We start from the raw sequence: 21823 nt of genomic DNA on the forward strand, positions 1-21823 counted from the left end.
ACATAACGAATAACCATCCTAATAATATGTATTATATAAATGCGAATGTGAGGATGTGTGTGTGTGTGTGTAGATATTTGTTACTCTTTCACGCAAATACTACTGAACCGATTACAATGAAACACACATTAGAATGAATGAAACATACACACATATAGAGAGTAACTTGGATTAACATATAGGATAGGTTTCATCCCGGAAATCCCACGCGAACGGGAACTATGCGGGTTTTTCTTTCAAAACGCGGGCGAAGCCGCGGGCGGAAAGATAGTATATAATAATATGTTCTTTTCTACGTCAAACGTTTCGTACATACCTACGTGAATTGATAAGTCACGATAATCGTGTTATATTTACCATTTTCGTGAACATACAAAATGCCACAAAGTGTGTTACAAATTTTGTCAAGAAAAATACCTACTCAAAAATCATCTTGAAAAATATATTTTTTTTTGCGTTCACTTTATACGGGTAGGTAGGTAACTCAAATTGTCGCCACTACCGAAAATAATCCATACTTAGTTTCTCTACATTTTTGATCTTCAGTTACTAAACTAAATGTTTTACCGAGAAAACAACAACCAAAAAACAATAACAAAAAACAATAAAAACAAACAAATACCTTATGCAGTTTGAACGCTTAGCAAAGCGTGGTATTGTTACAAAAGTAGTGAAAGCAAAGGTTCTAGTAACACGAGCCTACTGACTCAGACATTGCGACAGACTTAGGTACTTGCATATTTACTATTTGTTACTACAATGTTTATTAATCTTAGTTACCATAATTAATGCAAAAAAATGGAAAAATACGGAAAATGGAATACGCTACGTACCTTCGAATAATATTATGTAATTTGATAAATTAGTGTTTAAATAGCAATCAAAAGCTTTTTAAATTACTAGCTTTCCGCCTGCGGCTTCGCCCGCGTTTTCAAAGAAAAACCCGCATAGTTCCCGTTCCCGTGGGATTTCCTGGATAAAACTTAGCCTATGTTGCTCAGTGAAGATGCAGCTTTCTAATGGTGTAAGAATTTTTGAAATCGGTCCAGTAGTTTATGTGTGAAAACCATACATACATACGTACATAATTACTTAAACATTTCCTCTTTATAATATTAGTATAGATAATTTTTAAAGTATAGAAAAATTCGATTCGCAAAGCATTAAAGTAGTTTTTAGGCAAAAAGACGCGGGTTTTTTTTTTTTTTTTTTGTATGGTGTTTCTCAATGTTAGCCAGAAGGGCTACTACATTTTAACGCGGACGCGGGGGTGAACTGAAGGTTCACCCTGGTAAGACGCGGGTGCGTTCAATGCATTAATTGTAAAATATTCATACGATATTATAATATAACTTATACTTAGTTAAGTTGTTAAATGAACAGATTCAGCAAAATGAGAATTAAAATAGATTTCATAGTAAATATTAGGGTCTTAACTCTTAATGTGTTATATATATATTAAGACCCTGATTTTTATATTACCCTATTATATTTTATATATACTCTATTTTTTATATTATATTTTTCTAGGGATGAAATACCTTATACAGTCTTCAATTTTCTCATGAAGACATCGTTGCGTACTTCTCAGAAACATTTAGATCATTTAAATATCATAAAAAAATATTTATTATTAAAATATATAATGCTTTAGAGAGAAAAATTCCAACGAAAACGTTTTCCATCGCCGGAACTTCCTAAAATATTCGCAATTTTATTTCGCCGAAATAACGTAATTTAAAATGAAACAATAAACAATGGTTGTAGGTACGAAGCAGTACCTACCTAACTACGGGGAAAATGGTTACAATTATTTTAAACGGCTATTACAATATAATAATAATTTCAATAGTTTTTTTAGCTCTAACACTGATGTATCACTTGAAGTTAGTTTTTAGGTCTGATGGTGTAAGGCTATGAGATAATATACCTACTTACAAAAAAAAAATCACATGAATCGGCCTAAAAACGATTTATTTTTGGGAGTTTATTAAACTTAGACCATGTAACAGTAATCATCACTACATAGTATAAAACAAAGTCGCTTTCTCTGTCTCTATGTCCCTTTGTATGCTTAAATCTTTAAAACTACGCAACAGATTTAGATGCGGTTTTTTTATAGATAGAGTGATTCAATTGGAAGGTTTAGTATCTATATTATTTATTAGGTTTTAGACAAAGCGGGCGAAGCCGCGGGCGGTAAGCTAGTTGTTTATATTTTGAGGAAATTTCTATTATAATTTACGATAACAGCGATTAAAAACAAAGTTTTGTCAACCTTGTTAACTATTTGTATATGTATCTCGATACTTTGGAATGCCATAAAAACATTCTAACAATGAACCAAGGCCAGACCTCTAGTACATAGTAGATTTTTAACAGTTTTTCACAATTGGCAATTTTTTTGTACATAATTAGATAATTGTCTGTTTTCAAGAGCACAAATGATTGAAATTCAAATTTTTATATTTTGGAAGAATTTACTTTTGGTACTTACATACTTTAGTCACATCTTATCATACATAATCACTACATAGTATAAAACAAAGTCGCTTTCTCTGTCCCTATGCCCCTTTGTATGCTTAAATCTTTAAAACTACGATGGACTTTGATGTGGTTTTTTTAATAGATAGAGTGATTCAAGACGAAGGTTTTAGTATATAATATATTAGGTTTTAGACAAAGCGGGCGAAGCCGTGGACAGTAAGCTAGTGAATAAATAAACTTGTTATTATAAACGCTGTGTCAAGGATATATGACAACAGCGAGGCAAATAAATTTATTTCAAAATATTTTAATCGAATAACAATAAAATCATTTTCCGTAGAAAAAATTACCTATACCTAGGTAGTTACCTAAAATAAAAAATATTACTAAGCAAAAAAATTAAAGAACGTCAAATATTACACTATATTATTAGTTTCATAGAAACCTTTTACATAGGTTATTTTAATTGAAGCCTAGGTACCTATTTATCTTCCAAATAAATCAAGACTCTAAATGGTATTGTTACTTTTAACTAAAATTTACATTTTTCTTAGCATATTTCAGTTTAAATATGTTAAGAACATTCTGGGTACATTATTTAGTTGCCATATTATTTAGCTGTTTAAATTGAGATTAGTGTCTCACTATAGAGTATATATTTAAATGAATAAATGCTTTAATCGAACACGTATTAACCCATTTAACCGGATGCTTCAATAACAATCGTGAACAAATAAAAATATAGGTATAATATGATCAATGAAGGCTAAAAAATACATGACTAAACGCTTCTTAATAACAACGACTCCATTTTTTACAGAGCTTTGTCAGTTCACTTTGTGTAGGTATGTGTATGTGTATATGAACGTGTTCACAAATACATGTGCTTCAAAGATCATTTATTTTTCAATAAATAACTTTAGCACATTTCGGATATACCTAAAAAGGAATTTTATTATAAGACCCAAACAGATAAGATCAGCTATAAATATATAAATTTAATTGCACAACAAATCATATCAATAAAAATATTTTTTACTCCAAAATTATAAAGCTGTTCAACCACTAAATTCGAAAAGCTATTCTTTTTTAGCACACTTTTATTAGCTTCACCTGTATGTTTGTATGTAACCGACTCCCTTAGACTCGATTTTGACATTAAACGGACAGATTTAATTCAAACTTTGTACACATATCAAGGATCGGTGAAAATACAATTCGTGTTATTAAGCGTGATTTTCTTTGTAATATATTAATCACATAAACAGATGCTAATGTTTATATGTATGCAGCGTAAAACATTGTACGCTTGACATTCAATGAAGGATCTATCTATGCACATGACTCACTCTTACGTCAGAGAAAACCGGAAAGGTATTTAGGCAACATCATAATTTCGTGGTCATCAAAGTTGACACTGCATTACGTAAAGGTGACAATAGCGCGTGCTACTTGTATACAAATGAGTAATATGAAAAAGAAAACAAATTTCCAATTGATAATAATTTGAAGCCAGTAGTAGGTATTCGTATTCGTCAGTAGGTAGATGATCCTTAATAATTAATTAAATCAAAATAATTTGGCGATTAAGTTGTTCATCACTAATTCATCGTAGTATAAAAACACAATAAAATTAAGTCGCTTCCCGCTGTCTCTCAGTACAAACTGATGTATGCAAGATCTTTAAAACTACGCAACGGGTTTCAATGTGTTTTTTTTAAGAAAAATAATTGTCGAGGAAGCTATATAATTTGTTAAGTTTTAGACAACGCATGCAAAATCGCGGGCGAATAGCCTAGTGAAAAATAATAAACAAAAAGAAATAAATTAAAATCACCTTGTTACAATTTATGCAAGAAAGATTTATAAGAAGTTTGCTTAGTTAATTAGGTACACAACTTTAATGTTCAGTAAATTTTTACAAGCTCCGCCATTTTAACCTCAGGGAATAAAGATTCTAGGTAGTCTAATTAACCTTTTTATTTCATAATTCCATTATTATAAGATTGAAATTTTCAAGGGCTATTAATTAATAGGGAATATATATTTTAAAAGAATGTTGCATTAAATAACTATAGCATTTTGTATAAAGGCAGCTTTAAATTATTATTGTTATTTAAAAATAAATATCTGGGTCAATTGTCAAGTCATATTAAATTTCATTAAATTTATTTTCATAGCAAAATTTAACGTGCTTATTGACGTAAATTAAAAATCATTGTTATTCTAAGGGCTAATTTTTCATTCCTTGGTTAAAACTAACGTATTAAACTATATAAACGGTTATTGAATAACGTATTAAACTACCATTTCGAAAATGTATTCTAATTGTCCGTATATGACAGTTTACAGGTGACGTTTTAAAATGTTCGTGTAAAACTTTATTGGACGGATAAATTTTAACCAATGATTGAAAAATCGGCCCTTAATTAAAAACATTACAACATATTTTTGACATAATTATAAATACATTTTTGGCTTAACTTTTATACAAATCTAACTTAGATAAAAATATGAAAAAAAAAATAGTAGAAGTCTAGAGATAAAGATGTTAACTCTCGAAATATTATACAGATTAAGACAGTATAATAATTATTATTAGGCTATAGGTACGCATCTAATGTGTAGGATTTTTTTGTTTTAATTCAAATCTTTCCACTGTGTATTGATTAATTTTGATCATTATGATTACCTGTTTTTTTTATATTTCATCCATTTGGTATGCTAATTTTGCTTGATTTTATTTCAAATTTACATAAAAAAAAACTAAGCAGTAGGCATTGCCGACAGAAGTGTAAACCTGTAACATAGAAATTTTAGTAAGTATTAAAATTTTAAATTTAATAACATTAGCATAATATCAGTAACGTGAGAAGATGTTCGTCTGCCAAAACGTGTTCTACGTGGAAAACAGGCCTTAACTTTAACTTTATTAAACTTTTTTGTACACATACAATAAAAATCTTACAAAATAACAATGCTTTCTGATGATATAACGAATGTCAATGTTATTGAATACTATCTGTACTTCCTAGAACCGCCCAGGGAACCAACCAGGATGTTAAAAGCAGCATTCATTCCAGAGTGAAAAATTACAGCTATATAGTTCTATACAGGTCGTCTAGCGCCATTCCAATCTCACACTGGCAATAATATTGCTTCAAGACCCTGCTAGTAACCACCGAAGGTTAACCCTGGAGATATTTATTATCACTACATAGTATAAAACAAAGTCGCTTTCTCTGTCCCTATGTCCCTTTGTATGCTTAAATCTTTAAAACTACGCAACGGATTTTGATGCGGTTTTTTTTAATAGATAGAGCTATTCAACCAGAAGGTTTTAGTATATAATTTATTAGGTTTTAGAAAAAGCGGGCGAAGCCGCGGGCGGTAAGCTAGTAGGAAATAAACATCTTAACATTAGAATGAACTTTTGATAACAATTAATTTTCATAACAAAAGTTCAGTAACCTCTAATCTCCGATTATTTTATGACGAAACTTTGAAAGGAGTAATTAATTTATAAGTCAATTTTATAGCTAAATCCGTGAAACAAACATTTAATAAACCAGGGGTGATTGGCTTCCTTATTGAAAAGAGACCGTTAACTTTACAGTGAATTTCAAGCGGTTAATTCTATGCTAATATATGTATTGTTAATTTCAACGCAGCTGTTTCTTATTATAACTGACATTACGCAAATAACATACTATACTGAAAAGGTTATACTGAAAAGTATCGTTTTAAAAACAGTGTGTTAAATTTTTATTAACATTATTAAAATTCAAATATAATTTTAAATGAACACGACATCCTTGAATTTATTTGATTTATTTGACAATATATTTTGATGTTTTACAGTCTGCATGTTTTATGCTGATCTGCTATGATGCTAAACATTGTTAAAAAATTATAGAATGAGACGCTCCAGTAATGGTATTCTGGTGGCTGTCTGTAACTATTATGACAATCCCTTACTTCTTTACTGGATTTTTCTCATAGATACAACAAGAAAGTATTTTATTTATATTTGAAATACTGAAAACTTTTAAGCCCAGTCCATTATTGCTCTACTTCAAAAATTTAACGGCCGGCCAGTCGAGTAAGTGGACTGGTCGTGAATTCTCCCTTTTTCGATGGAGGAATTCCACCTTCCTTCCTCCACACCTCCGCCCGTCGGAGTGGGGGAGCGTGAGGTTTTTCGTTACGGAATTTCTCGATTCGGTCCCCGCGCTCAAGGCCCGCGATAGAAGCTATGCAATAGCTTAAAATCATTTCTATAATACCAAATACGCATAAGTAAGAGCTTCAATCGGTGCCTTTCCTTAACCTATTAAATTAGTAAACTAATAGTTATTAATACGTAAAAACCTAACTAAAAATTAATTGACACATACCTATATACAAGCAATTGACCTGAATTTCTTCAGCGCAGCGTTAGAAATTAATCTGGCATTTTAAATGTAAACAATTTTGATAATTACCCACTTGTTCTAATCGTGTTAAAGTAGGTACTTATATAATGTGTGATTCATTTAAACTGTCATCTAAGAATTTGACCGATTATATGGATATCATCATATCATAGATAAAACAACCATTTTCTGAGTGTTTACATAACCGAGTTAACGGTGGCTAGGTCCGGGGTACGAAGACCTAATTATTGTTGAATTACCTTAGATGATAACATGCTTATTGCTTATTGCTTACTAGCTATGCGGTTTTATCCGCAGTGCTCCACTCCTGTTAGCCTATAGCCTTCCTCGATAAATGGGCTATCTAACACCGAAAGAACTTTTCAAATCGGACAAGTAGTTCCTGAGATTAGCGCGTTCAAACAAACAAACTCTTCAGCTTTATTATATTAAGTATAGATAACAGGTACTTACCAAATAAAATTAAAATAACTTTTCTCTACATTTCGTTAAATGGCTTCATACTGAAAGAGATAGCAAATGTTATAATAATTATTTCGTATGTTGTTTACATCCTTAGCATATTTTTTAAATTATATTTTAACTTAAGTATTTCCAAAAAGGACTGGACAGTTGAAGAAACAGCGCATTTGCAATTTTTCTTTTCGCAATTTCTTCACAATATTATCACAAAACGTAAACGAATATTCTAGAAAGAACACGAAAAACAGCGTAATTTCTCCATTTCAATTACTTTTCATTAAAGTTATTATCATTCATGACATTCAAGGACAATAGACAATAAGGACAAAAAGAAACCATTTTGTACAATTTGCTACGGATCTTTATAATAACTAAATATATTAGCGGCAAATTTGTTCCGCAACATATTTTGTACTTTTCATAGACCTATACCTATGTTTTCCATTTGTATATAAAAGAATAATACTGAAATATCAGTAAGCGCCAACTGTTGATATAATATGAGACTTATCGACTAGTTGAACGCTAATTTATTTAGGGCCGATTTTTCAATCCTTGGTTAAAATTTATCCGTCCAATAAAGTATTACACGAACATTTTAAAATGTCACCTGTAAACTGTCATATACAGACAATTAGAATACATTTTTGAAATGGTAGTTTAATATGTTATTCGATGAATAAGTTTTAACCAAGGATTGAAAAATCAGCCCTTAAACTATCAAAAGGTTAGACAAACATCTGTGGAATTGAAGTAAAAAGACAATTATAAATTAAATTAAATTAATTAATTAATTAATTTAATTAATTAATTAATTAATTAATTTAATAAATTTCAATCATTTTATTTTCTCATGATGATTTCTTTAGAAATCTTTAGTTCGAATCAATTTGTCTTTTACTTGAGCGACATTGTTCTCATATCACAATCATAAAAATTATTGTAAAATGCTGAGCAGCAATCCTTTTGGCATGTATGTTGTTAGATTAAGTAGATTGTAAGTACATATAAATTGTTAATTTTAATATTACCTACGTACCTGCTAATAAAGAGTTTATTATTATCTATCTATTTATTATTTATAAAACGTTGTTTGCTAGATAATAACGTAGAGGAAAGTCACCAAATATGGAATACCATTTTGTTTTTGGGATATAAAATTAAAACTTAAAACTTAAATCAGTTTATTGTTTTTACTGATCAGTCATACATCTATAAGTAGTAATTAACAGCCTTTAACCAAATATATCAGTAATCAATATAAAATCTTACACAAAAAACAAAATCACAAATGGGTAACCAAATATGGAATAGGTACCCATATATGGAATAGAAGCATAAATCAACATAACAATAACAAAAATGTAATAAATATCTTTGAGATCAATTAAATGAATATAACATATTGTGATAAATGAAAGGTGTTACGTAATTACTTGCAAAAGTCACAAATCCAGATCCATCTGGAACAGCACATCATAATGTGTTCAGAGCCCATACATCAAGCATTTAATTCAACTTTCTCCACTTTCATCCATGGAAAGAAGTCTTGAACAGGACCTCCTGACTCTGCTGATGCATGTATGTTACTATAAACAAACATTACATACCTACAGTTTTTAAAGAAATAATAGCAAGTTTATAATATTCCATAATTAGACACCGACGACTGTCCATATTTGGATTTTTATACTAGTTCAAACTCTTCTAAATATTTTTTCATTTCACAATATTTTAAAGACAAAAGATCCCAAAATGGTGAAATAAACATAATACCGATATACTAAATAGTATAACACTTATCGAAACAAACATAATAGCCGGTAATACTCATTTATTACTTACCTTAAAAAATTTCTGAACGGCAACAAAACAAAACACGCCTGCTACATTGAAACCGTTCGCGCAACTAACTCGATGGTGTTAGTGCGATAATTAGTACACCAAATGAAACAGAAGATGGTCGAATGTTGCAATTCATACTTATAGTCTTAGAGAAATGAAGGAATTCCATATTAGGATACTATTCCATATTTGGTGACTTTCCTCTAAATAAAAACTAAAAATAAAGTTCTTCGTATAAAATTCTTCCCTCATATTATTAGCCAAAATATTTTCAGTCAAAAAAAGGATTTTAATAAGCTTACAATATTATCCTGTAAGTATCCATAATAGAAGCAATTATAGAGCTTCAGCTGAATTAATGACTGGTAACCGCGAGAGCCACGTGGTTGCGAAATTTAATTAGAAACTAACGTTACATAAACATAATATTAATTTCTAGCCGCTTTGCATATTAGTATATTCTATAAACGATAATTTGGAACTACGTGGACATATGATTAACTAGCTTTTCGACCGTGGTTTCGCCCGCGTAGATAAAGGAAATTCTCACCTTAGATTCTCACAAATCAAGTCATAAATTGTTCTATTGAGTCAAAAATGAAAAGCAAACAATCGAATAACACTCGCATTTATAATGCTAACTAGCTTTCCACGCGCAGCTTCGCTCGCTTAGTAGAAAAATTAAGAAATTACATACCAAAATCTTTCTTAATAACCATTCTATCAATTAAAAAAAAACTTCATCAAAATCCATCGCTCAATTTTAAAGATCTAAGCATACAGATATTATACAAAAGTGGAGGGTCAGACGGCAACATCTATTTTATTTTATATTAAGTAGTGAATAGTGATTCAGGATTATTATGACTTATTAGATTCTCTTACATTTTTCCTAACACCTCAACTCTATTTCATCCACATCTAAAAATGGCGAGTTAAACAAATAATTAGATCGCTCTATTAGTACCTACTTACTTTAATAAAATTCCTTAAACGCAATTCTTAAAGGATCTACTGAACGTAAATTTTCCATTCAAAAGCATCCTGTATAAGCCAGAATCTTCTTTGTATTGGGTTCAATATAGAAGAACTAGTTTTCTCAGATGTGTACAAAAAGTCAAGGCCGAGCATTATCCTTCAAGCTGGCCTACATTTTATTTACAAAATAAACTAGAAACGCAAGAAATGCTAATTTATGTCTAAAAAAGAGTTGCATTAATTCATTGATAGATGGATTTGCGTTGGTGCTTAAGTCAGATCTAAATATGAGATATTATGGTTTATTTATGATAGACTAGCTTTCCACCTGCGGCTTCGCCCGCGTTCTCAAAGAAAAACCCGCATAGTTCCCGTTACCGAAAGACTTCCGGGATAAAACCCAGCCTATATTACTCGTGAATAATGTAGCTTTCGAATGGTTAAAGAATTTTTAAAATCGGTCTAGTAGTTTATGAGCCTATTCATTACAATCAAACAAACAAAGTTTTCCTCTTTATAATATTAGTACAAATATTTTTTAACGACAACAAATATTTTTCTTATTTGAACATCGTTCTCTCGCATTACTTAATTATAACAGGCAGTCATTTTTACGCAGCAAAAGAGGTCTATAAAAATACATAATATATTTCATTTAATTAGGTACTAGCTTTGCGCCCGCGGCTACGCTCTTGTGAATTCCTCTATTTTCTTGCACAAAAAATGGGCTCTATCCTTTCGCAATAACTAGTCTATCTATCTAAATTTTAAAAGGACCGGTTCAGTGGTTTATAGTACCAGTTCGATGATATCGTTAAGCTTTTTTTGTATATAAAACGACCAATATTCAAAGAATAGTGTTTTTGAACTTTACTATATTATTAATAATTAAATCACGTGCTCGTATCACGGAAGCTGCAGAAATCAATAGTACAATACTTTTAAGACACAATAGAAGTATCCATGACATATAACAAACAGGATCTTAAAAATCTTGTTTACAATTTACACTTCCGGATTGTAATAGAGTAATAATTCAGAGTATTCTTGGAAGCTACGAACTATTTATCGTGGGAACTAGTTATTATACAGCTTGTCGAGTAAATGCCATTCGCTGTAACGTGTTTAAGCAAATGCTATACCATTTAATTTTGCCGGTTAGCAAGATATTATGCTATGTAACGTCACTGAAAAGTGTTAATGTTAAATTGCTTTTTGTTTTATATTGCATTGTGTGTTAGTGAGTTTATTTTAATAGATTAATTGATGTACAAACTCTCAAATTTGTATGTTTCGATCATACTTAACTTCATATAAATTTCCCTTCCATTAACAGGAGAAACATTAAATATAATATCAAAATGACTATATTATATTATAATCAAAATCTCGACATTTTTTAATATAATTTATTTTGATATTTTACGTTGTTACAAGGTTTTTATAATGAATGTTTTTTGTCAGGTCATAACAGCCTTTTCGTTTACAATTGTAAAACATAATGTTAACGATTAATAAACGATTTATTGTCTACTATTTTAGAGACAATATTTGCTCAGAAATCTTTGTTCTTAATGCTTTTGTGCGAATAATTTACATGTCACATATCCAAGCTTTGATATATTATGATCATTTATTGTAGTCTAGTCACGATTTCATGTTTTAAAGTACGCTCTATAATGATACCTCCATATAATTCTACAGCATTTTGTATTCAAGTACTACTTTAGTGTTTTATGGCCTGTATTGTGTTTAAGTGGTACAAGAGTAGTTTCCTGACCTGAATGTGTCTCACTTTGATTACGACTTATATTTTTATAACCTTCACCTGGGCCTTTATCTTATAAGGGCTGATTTTTCAATCAATGGTTAAATCTTATCCGTCCAATAAAGTATTACACAATAATATACAGATGTCCTCTAAAAACTGCCAAAAATTGGGCAAGTAATTTTTAAAATGGTTGTTTAATACGATATTCGATGAATAATTTTTAAATAATGATTGAAAAATTGGCCCTAAATCAGAGATTTTAGACATTATTATTGTTTTAAACTTTGATGTTATATGTATTTAAGTTAAATGTAATAGTTTTTATTCAAATAATATTCCAGATCACAGATCACTAAAACTTACTCACTTTTTACAAACAAACGTTTAACATATTAAAACCAGATTCATTGACCTTGTCATAAGAGACGAATATATAATAGCATAAAATATTAGAATTATATTTTAGAGTGGCTATTTCTATATTTAGAATTATAAAAAACATCTGTCTGGTGTTCATTTTGGAATAACAACTTTTATATGATAAGTAGTGGGTAGTAGTATATAAAGTGTCTAGTAATTAATCAATAACAGCTTATAAATAGATACCAGTCTCAGCTTACCATCAGGCGTGATCGTGTTCAAGCGCTTCCATAATGTACAAAAAACGACGTGTGGCACTCGGGGACTGCCGCGGTAAAGCTATTGCATGCTATGCCTTCAAGCCACACCTCCGCCCGTCGTAGTGGGGAGCGTGAGGTTTTTTCGTTACGGAATTTCTCGATCGGTCCGCGCGCTCAAGGCCCGCGATAGAAGCTATGCAATAGCTTAAAAATCCGTAAATAAAACTGAAAGTTTTGAAAATCTATCTGTTTCTTTTTGTCTCCTCGCTAATCTCAATCGTGATTACCTTCATGATTGGCTTACTTACATTATTATCTCATTTTTTGCGGATTCAGTCAAGACCACTTCCATAGTTATGACATATTAAAAAAGAATTAAGAAAAAACATGATTGATTCATTATTATTGAAGCATGATATTTAACCCGGCGAGAGTGTGGTGAAAAAATGTAACAAGTAGTATATGTGGCAGGGTATTAAATACCCGTATATAAATTTGGCTGTAAAACTTGATTCTTATGAAAAATCATTGTCTGAATTATTTATTATTATAAAACGACTATATAATAAAACAGTGAAAATAAAATATTTCAGCCTTTTTAATAAATTTTATTTTTTATTCAACCTTAATCAAATGTCTATGAATTTTAAACAAAAAAATTTACCCTTTCAAAAAAACTATGAAAAAAAGAAACTACACAAGTTTTATGAAAACTAACTTAAAATTATCATAGAACTTGAAACAAGTAACAATATAAACTAAAAAATAAAACAAATAATTTTAGGAACATCTTAGGAACTGGAGTTCAAATCAGTACAGTTTTTGCCAAAAAAAAGTTGCATGCTCCATACAAATAGCCTTTCCACAGCTGGCACATGCGTGTTTTGTCTTCCGGTCTTTTTTATTTGGATAATCTCCGCATCTAACGTATCGACCAGGAACATTTTGAGTTGATGAAAGTGGTTCGTTGATCTGGGAAGAGATCCTCTGACGTAAATATGTTGGGATATTCGTTTTGTCTCTTCTCAATTTGAGATGTTCGTAAACTAAAGCCAGGCCTAAGTTACGGATGAAATCTGTTCGTTTGGTGTTTTGGTCCGTATTTTCACGAAAAATTATGTTTGCATTGACAGCAGCTATTTCAGCCATTTTTGACCATCCTTTGTCTTGTATTGCGGTGCTTTGACTTGATGTGTTGAACGGCGGCGTTTTCTCAAAACAGACGGCGGAATATTATTTTCAAGGTCTTCGGAATCGGCACTATTTTCATTTGTCTCAGCTTCATCGTGATCAGAAATTTCTTGCTCAGTGTCAGATTGTAGATCATGTTCACTGCAATGGTCAGATTCTTCTTCAGAGCTCGCCTCATCGGAAGTATTTGCTAATACATCTTCCAACATGGACCGAAGACGGCTTTCATCACGTTCAAAGTCTATTTTTAATTAAAATCTATATTTTGACTTAAAAATAAGCTAAAATAGCAGGATAGTTTTTGTAATTAAATATATGCATTAACTATGTGGCAGGGTATCACATGCCCAAACGAAGTTTGCAGGCGTGTTACTCGACTGTACGCTGCCACGTCACTCGATCACTCCACTATCCCCACCCGCATCTCTTTCATTCCAGCTACTCAAGACGACAAGAACTTTGAAGGTCATAAACAAAAAATATGAGCAAATGAGTAACATGGTGGGTATGAGATACCCTGCCACACTCTCGCCGGGTTAAGCAAGGTCTTGTAATTTTTTATGATGATTCAAGTAGGTACATACTACATACTATACAGGAGGAATTCTATTAACAAATACATAAGTATAATAAACCCGGAAATGAACTGAGTATACTAATAAATACTAATAAAAATTGTGAATAAAAATATTAGGTACTCATCCTTATATATTTATGTTCGTTAAAACTAATCAATAATCAGTTTCTAAATCTCACTTCTCCTGCACATAAGTCCTACTTCCTACTAATATTATAAATACGAAAGTTTGTGAGGATGGATGTATGTGTATGTGTGTATGTTTGTTACTATTTCACGCAAATACTACTAAACGGATTCATTTATATGTAATTTAGCACACATATAGAGGGTAACTTGGATTAACACATAGGATAGGGTTTATCCCAGAAGTCACACGGGAACGGGAACTATGCGGATCTTCTTTGAAAACGCGGGAGAAGCCGCGGGCGGAAAGCTAGTTAACCATAATTTTAAAGCTTGCTTTTAATTTAAATTTCAGATATAAACCTAAATATAACATTGTATTCGATGATTTATTATTAACTAGCTTTCCACCCGCGGCTTCGCCCACGCTGCAGTCAAAGAAAAACCCGCATAGTTCCCGTTCCTGTGGGATTTCCGGGATAAAACCTATCCTATCTCCCGGGGTAAAAAGTAGCCATGTTCTTTCTCGGGTATCAAAATATCTCTATATCAAATTGCATGCAAAATTTTGGTTCTGTAGTTAAGGCGTGATTGAGTAACAGACAGACAGACAGAGTTACTTTCGCATTTATAATATTAGTATGGATGATAATTATACACACAGTCACACGGGCATTTGAGAAATTATTGGCAATACACAACATTGCAATAATAGTACCGTGCAAATGTAAAAGGCAAACTGTATGTTGCAATTATCTGATAATTTTGTGTCCTACATAATACTTAACACATCTTAACGAAATTTTGTATGTGTATTTTAGCTCAGAAGAAATTTTATATTACGTGTACTCTGAAGTGTGTTGATAGAAATATAATGGTACGACTTGTATCCAGTTCAAAATGATATATAACGATTAATATTCTAATTACTTACATACTACAGCTTCATTACAAAATATTTGAAATATTTCTAAAGATATTTAATTAGCTTCGCAGACTCCGCTGATCTAATCTTAAACTATGCATATTGCATAGTTTATATTTTCAATTTTCGATACACAAGTAATAAACGTAAATTCGAATTAAACCTCGTATATAACGTAACTAATGTCACATTATATAACCAATGTTTTAAAATTCAAAATGGGCTTGTATTGGTTTTAAATTAATTCAATTAAAGTTGTCTTTACAAAATGGTATGGCAATTAATCAATTTGTCATGTGATCTCTACATTTGCATGCAACTATAAAATGTTTGTATAACATTGGTATTTAAAAACAGTATGCATCATTTTCATATATTAATATAAACTAGCTTACCGCCCGCGGCTTTGCCCGCTTTGTCTAAATCCTTCCTCTTGAATCATTCTATCTATTAAAAAAAACCGCATCAAAATCCATTGCATAGTTTTAAAGATTTAAGCATACAAAGGGACATAGGGACAGAGAAAGCGACTTTGTTTTATACTATGTAGTGATAATCAACCTAACCTAATAATAATAATCCGTACCGATAAATTTGGAAGACTGCTAACTTTAGGGGCGCTTCATAAAAAATAACACCTTGAGATTTATCAACAAACTGCAATGTTGATGTTACCCATTCAATATATATCAGCTTTCTATGTCAAGCCTGCTCCATATAGAGAGGTATGTTCTACCGGATTCCTCTAGATTGACTGGTTTCCTCTCAATTACGTTTCCTTCGCATATTTCAAATTGTTTACAACTGCAGGGTGCAAATTTATACTAGAACAATTATCTTATTATTGTGTTGATAATACGTTAATAGCATGCATAATATTAATGATTATAATTAAATCTATTTTTAGAAGGAAATTTAATCATCGACATTGTTTTATATACTTTGCTCTATACTGCTTTATACACAGCAACTATTTTGAAGTAAAGATCCTATCATCGTCAAAATGTATCTTAATAAGCTCTTAAGACAAAAATACAATTTACGGAGGTTTTCTTGATTTTTAACTTAAAAGTATTCTAACATTAAATATTAAATAATTCTTAGTTAAGTAAATGTACGCAAATAAAGCAGTCAAGGTAAACCATGTTTTAATGATTTATCATTAAGTTATATCACGTTACACTGACCTCGGGTTAATTCTGTGAAAATCTTAATTATCCTTTAATCGCCTTAATATGTAGCTAACCACTATTTGATAGCTATTTAGTACTAGAACTGTAAAATATATTAATTGTAGCATATTATGTTAATTAAAGTCAGTATTGAAGGCATGTTTTCATTTGGAATTACATAATATAAAATAATTTATCGAGGGTTAAATTGAAATCGAAAAAATAATGCCTTATTATGGAGGACTAGCTTTCCACCCGCGGCTTCGACCGCATTTTTAAAGTTCCCGTTCCCGTGGGATTTCCGGGATAAAACCTATCCTATGTGTTAATCGAAGTTACCTTCTATATTTGTGCTTAATTTCATTGTAATCGGTTCAGTTGTATTTGCGTGAAAGAGTAACAAACACACACACACACACACACACACACACACACACACACACACACACACACACACACACACACACACATCCTCACAAACTTTCGCATTTATAATATTAGTAGGATAGGATTATAATACTGGTAAGTTATACCAACCTTCCAACTTCCAGGATATTTTTTGGGCATGGAATTATACCAAATTACTAATTTTATAGAATAGAAACAATACAGTTACAGTACCTACAATACAATATATTATATTGAAAATACAATAATAACAGAGCCTATTAAAGTGATAGTAGAATTTCGTAGCCATTACTGATATTATTTGCATCCATTTCAAGATTAAGAAATATTATAAATGCGAAAGTAACTCTGTCTGTCTGTCTGTTACTCAATCACACTTTAACTACTGAACCAATTTGCATGAAATTTGGTATAGAGATGTTTTGATACCTGATAATGGACATAGGCTACTTTTTAACCCTGGTACATAGGATAGGTTTTATTCCGGAAATCCCACGGGAACGGGAAATATGAGGGTTTTTCTTTGACTGCGCGGACGATGCCGCGGGTGGAAAGCTAGTAATATATAATTAGAACGTACAAAACGGGACACTATTCTCGTAACTGTTACAATATGATTTGCAATGAATAATAACTTATACATAATGACAGATCAATTCACCACGAAAATAAGTCGACTCAAAAATACAGTGATTTTGAACCTTATTGTTAATGAAATAAGAAAGTAATAATACATAACGGATACTCAATATCTAGAGCATTTTTTGCGCGGATCAATTCAACCATAACTGTTTATATCGCAATATATCAGACAGTAATGAGCCAAGTATTCTAGGTGGCTGGATTTTAGGCAGATAATAACCTTAGGCCTTTTTTTTTTTAGTGGGGAAATCTTGCATAAATACCCACGGCCTCCGGGGAAGAGGCTGTGAGTTATGTCAGATTCCTACCGACCAAAACCCCACTGTGTTCCATCAAGCCGCATCAGCGACAGGGCCACGAGAAGTATGTGTAGAATTCATCCGTGACCCCATCAGAGGCCTAGAATAACCAATTCTATTATTGTTCGAGATTTACGATAATTTCTTAGAAACCACCTATATACCATACATCGAAACACTGGTAGAATTAGTAAGACTGGTAGAGATGACGTCTCAAACGCAAATTTAAAATATTTATGTTGGAATATTTCATTCTGCAATTTTTTCATCAAATTATAACTGAAACTCAAATTTTATGCAAGAATTTCTGAAACCCTAACTTATGAAACTGTAATCTATACTAATATTATAAAGCTAAAGAGTTTGTTTGCTTGTTTGAACGCGCTAATCTCAGGAACTACTGGTCCAATTTGAAATATTATTACGGTGTTGGATAGCCCATTTATCGAGGAAGGTTATAGGCTATAATATATCATCACCTTAAGACCATCAGGAGCGGAGCAATACGGGTAAAACCGCAGGGCACAACTAGTATGTACAAATACTTTATGTTTACCTATTTTACTATTTTTTATTTGCTATAATATGTACACACATCTAATTTTGTACGGTACGAAATTTTATCCGAGCTATCAAGGCTATTGAATGTCACAGTTTCATAACAATGATACTGACATTGTTCCCACAATACCTACGTACTAACGACCTTAATTTTTTACACCGTGGGTATAGTTAGAACATCTTGTTCTGTGTGCCTAGTGCGAGTTTTCATCGAGTACAAAACGTTACTATCGCGTTTACGTCACAGCCGAATTAGTATGGGAAATCGAACAGCGCCCCTAGCGGACGTATGGGGAAGCTTTGATTCCCCATACAAATTTCGCTGTGACGCAGACGCGATAGTAACGTTTCGTACTCGATGAAAACTCGCACTAGGCACACTGTGTTTAGTGTAATACAAGAATGAAGGAAGGTTGTTAACCTTCATTCTTGTATTCGTATTAAAAATATTCGGAGATCAGCCAGACTATGCAAAAAGAAAATTTTATAGTAAATTTTTTGTCCGTCTAATAACCGTCTAGCCCCCTTTCACAACGCGCGATAAGGAACTTCGTTCCGAAAAATCGCCAGAGATTCCAAGCTGCAATTCGTTAATTTGATCTACGTTAAAACCATCTGAACCTTGGTTTATAGGTATAAAAAAAAAGATTTTTTTTTAAAAGCTCCGCAAGCACTGAAAATTAACGAGTTTCAAAAATATTTTCACAACGCGAAAACTAAATAATTCCTAATTAACTTAATTTTAATTAATTTCTCAGATTTGCCGAGTGGATCCGGGATGAGAGACTAGGCTAATCTAGTTACGTAATGATTATATAACTAAGTAAGCATTGTTAATAATTTTAACAAAGTTTTTATCTTAACAGTACCTACTTCATATGATATAATCACGATTTACTAAATACCAACATGCATTTGTACTAAGAACGTGAAATTATTTAAAAATACGTGAACATTTTATAATGTGGTGCATGACCTACACAGTACACATGTTATACATTATTAAGGTACCGTTATCACAATGTCATTGATAGGCCAAACTGCACCGATTTTCTGGTATTGACATTACATCAAAGTAACCAATTTTTGATAGACTACGATTTGCCAAGATCGACATAATATTATAAATTATTAATTTAATAGATTAAATAACCACCAGATAAAGCATATATTTTGGAAAGCCTTCTATTGCTTTTGTGATTGAACATTATGTACCATTTGATTGAATAGTAGAGACCAAAAATAAAGTACGGCACGAGATGTAAAGATTATTATGATGATTAAAAAAGATCAGTAAACACTTTTACGATTATAATGGTTAATAACATTCATTGCTTTTGTTTATTCATAAAATAATAGGAAATCGTTTAAATCTCTACCTAAAGTATTATTTAATAATTGCAAATGTAAACTTTATAAACGATATTTATAATCCATATTTATTAACATTCTAATCTTCAGAGACTATTGATTAAATGATTAAATGATTATATTTAGATTAACAGATTTATTTTTTGTATCACTTAAACGCTTTCATTATTGAAATATAACGGACCATTTGTTCGAATAGCGTGGGTGCTGTAATCTAAACCGATTGTCTAAAATCTAGGTCATATAGCCACAAAGGATGACCCGGCATGTCGCCAAATATGATTTAATTTTGTATACAAATAAGAATAAAACTAAAGATATACTAACTGACCCGACAGACGTTGCCTTTACGCAAACTGTTAAACGTCTGAAATATAAATAGTCTCTAAGTTCCTAAGATTTTTTTTCTTAAGATCCTTCTCCTCATGATAATTACATGATAATACAAAAAATAACTATTGAAATCGGTCCTGTCCGTGATGCAGTGACCAAGGGGTTCATTTTTATATACCTATAGAAATTATAAGAATGCACTTTATACATTATAGTTAATTATATATATTTAATTAATGATTTAAATTTAACTCAATTTCCAATATGAATCTTCTTTCGGTAGTTCCTTGAAGATCCTTCATAAAGAAATTCAGCTAATTGTCAATTTAACGAGATAAAGCACTAATTTTTAACGACGTTATTTCTCGCAGACAGTAATTAAAAGGTTTATAAGGGCTATAAAGCTGAAAGCGTCCAAAACGATATCGTCTCATGAATATTCACAAAGTGTAACGGAACTGTTTCATAAGTTAGCCATTGAAATGTATTCAGGAAGTTGAAAAAGGCTACGGAATATTGTAAAACTATAGTCTCTGTTTAAAACTAAAGTTTAGTTGTTTCTACTCCAGATGAGTGGAAAATGGTATTTTAATAAATAACGCATTTTTGATATTATGAACTTGCGGCATCATTAAGATTTTTATGTATATTTTAATTCTACATATCATTGTTTACAGTATATTTATCCTTTTTTTGCAAAAAATTACATATCCGATAATGGCACAATCCCTTTCTTGAATTAAATATAAGTAATATATTTATCTTTGTACATGAAAATTTAAAGGAAAAGCAATATCTTCTTACTTAAGGTAATAAAAACTTAGAATAAAAACATAACATAGCGAAGTCATTTTAAATATTTGAAGTTATAATACATTCATTCATGTTATTACTACTTCTTCAGATAATATAACTACTAGGTACGTAGAATAACAATCTCGTAACAATGATATTGTAAAACTAGATGAGTAATATTTGGCAGACAATAAAAACATAGTCGGCCCAATACATTCACCTTGTCTGCGAGTGCGGACCGGTTGCAAGCAAAAACTTGACTCAGAGAGACCAAAAATGGCAATCAATCTTCACATCATTATATTTTCGAGACGAGCGTGGATGTAGAGTTGCTAGATGTGACAAAGTTTTTATAACAAATAATAGGGATGCATAATGCATAATAATTAATATGTACAATGTACATAGTACCTATTTATAACTTATGAAGATTAATAAAAAATCATGCTTATTTTTTACAAATTAATAGATAAATAGCTTACAATGGAATGATAAAACATTACAATGATACTTGACTTAAGTTACTCATAAACAGTATTGAAGGATACTTTTGTAACATTTATAATAATTTACAAAAGTATCCATTTATAATAAAATAATATTTTATAAAATTATAATTATGTTAGCTATATATAAATTCATGCATAAAATATATAATTTCAATATTTTCTCAATAAATTAGTTTTAAAATTTTTAAGTTAAGTTCCATCTAGCCACTTTAATATAATACTGCTACCGTGTGACCTCTTATATCTGAACTTAAGACCAAACGCGTAAAATTATGTTGACCTCAGGGTGCCTCAGGTTTCGACATAAATACTACG

General features: G+C 31.0%; 1 protein-coding gene across 1 annotated transcript in view; it reads left to right on the forward strand.

The window, feature by feature from the left end:
* The window catches only part of LOC123691682 (proton-coupled amino acid transporter-like protein CG1139), a 46246-nt gene that overhangs the window by 2964 nt on the left and 21459 nt on the right, over positions 1-21823 (forward strand). The gene's annotated exons all lie outside the window — the stretch shown is intronic.

Source organism: Colias croceus, chromosome 5 (assembly GCF_905220415.1).
Source record: "Colias croceus chromosome 5, ilColCroc2.1".
NCBI lineage: Eukaryota > Metazoa > Arthropoda > Insecta > Lepidoptera > Pieridae > Colias > Colias croceus.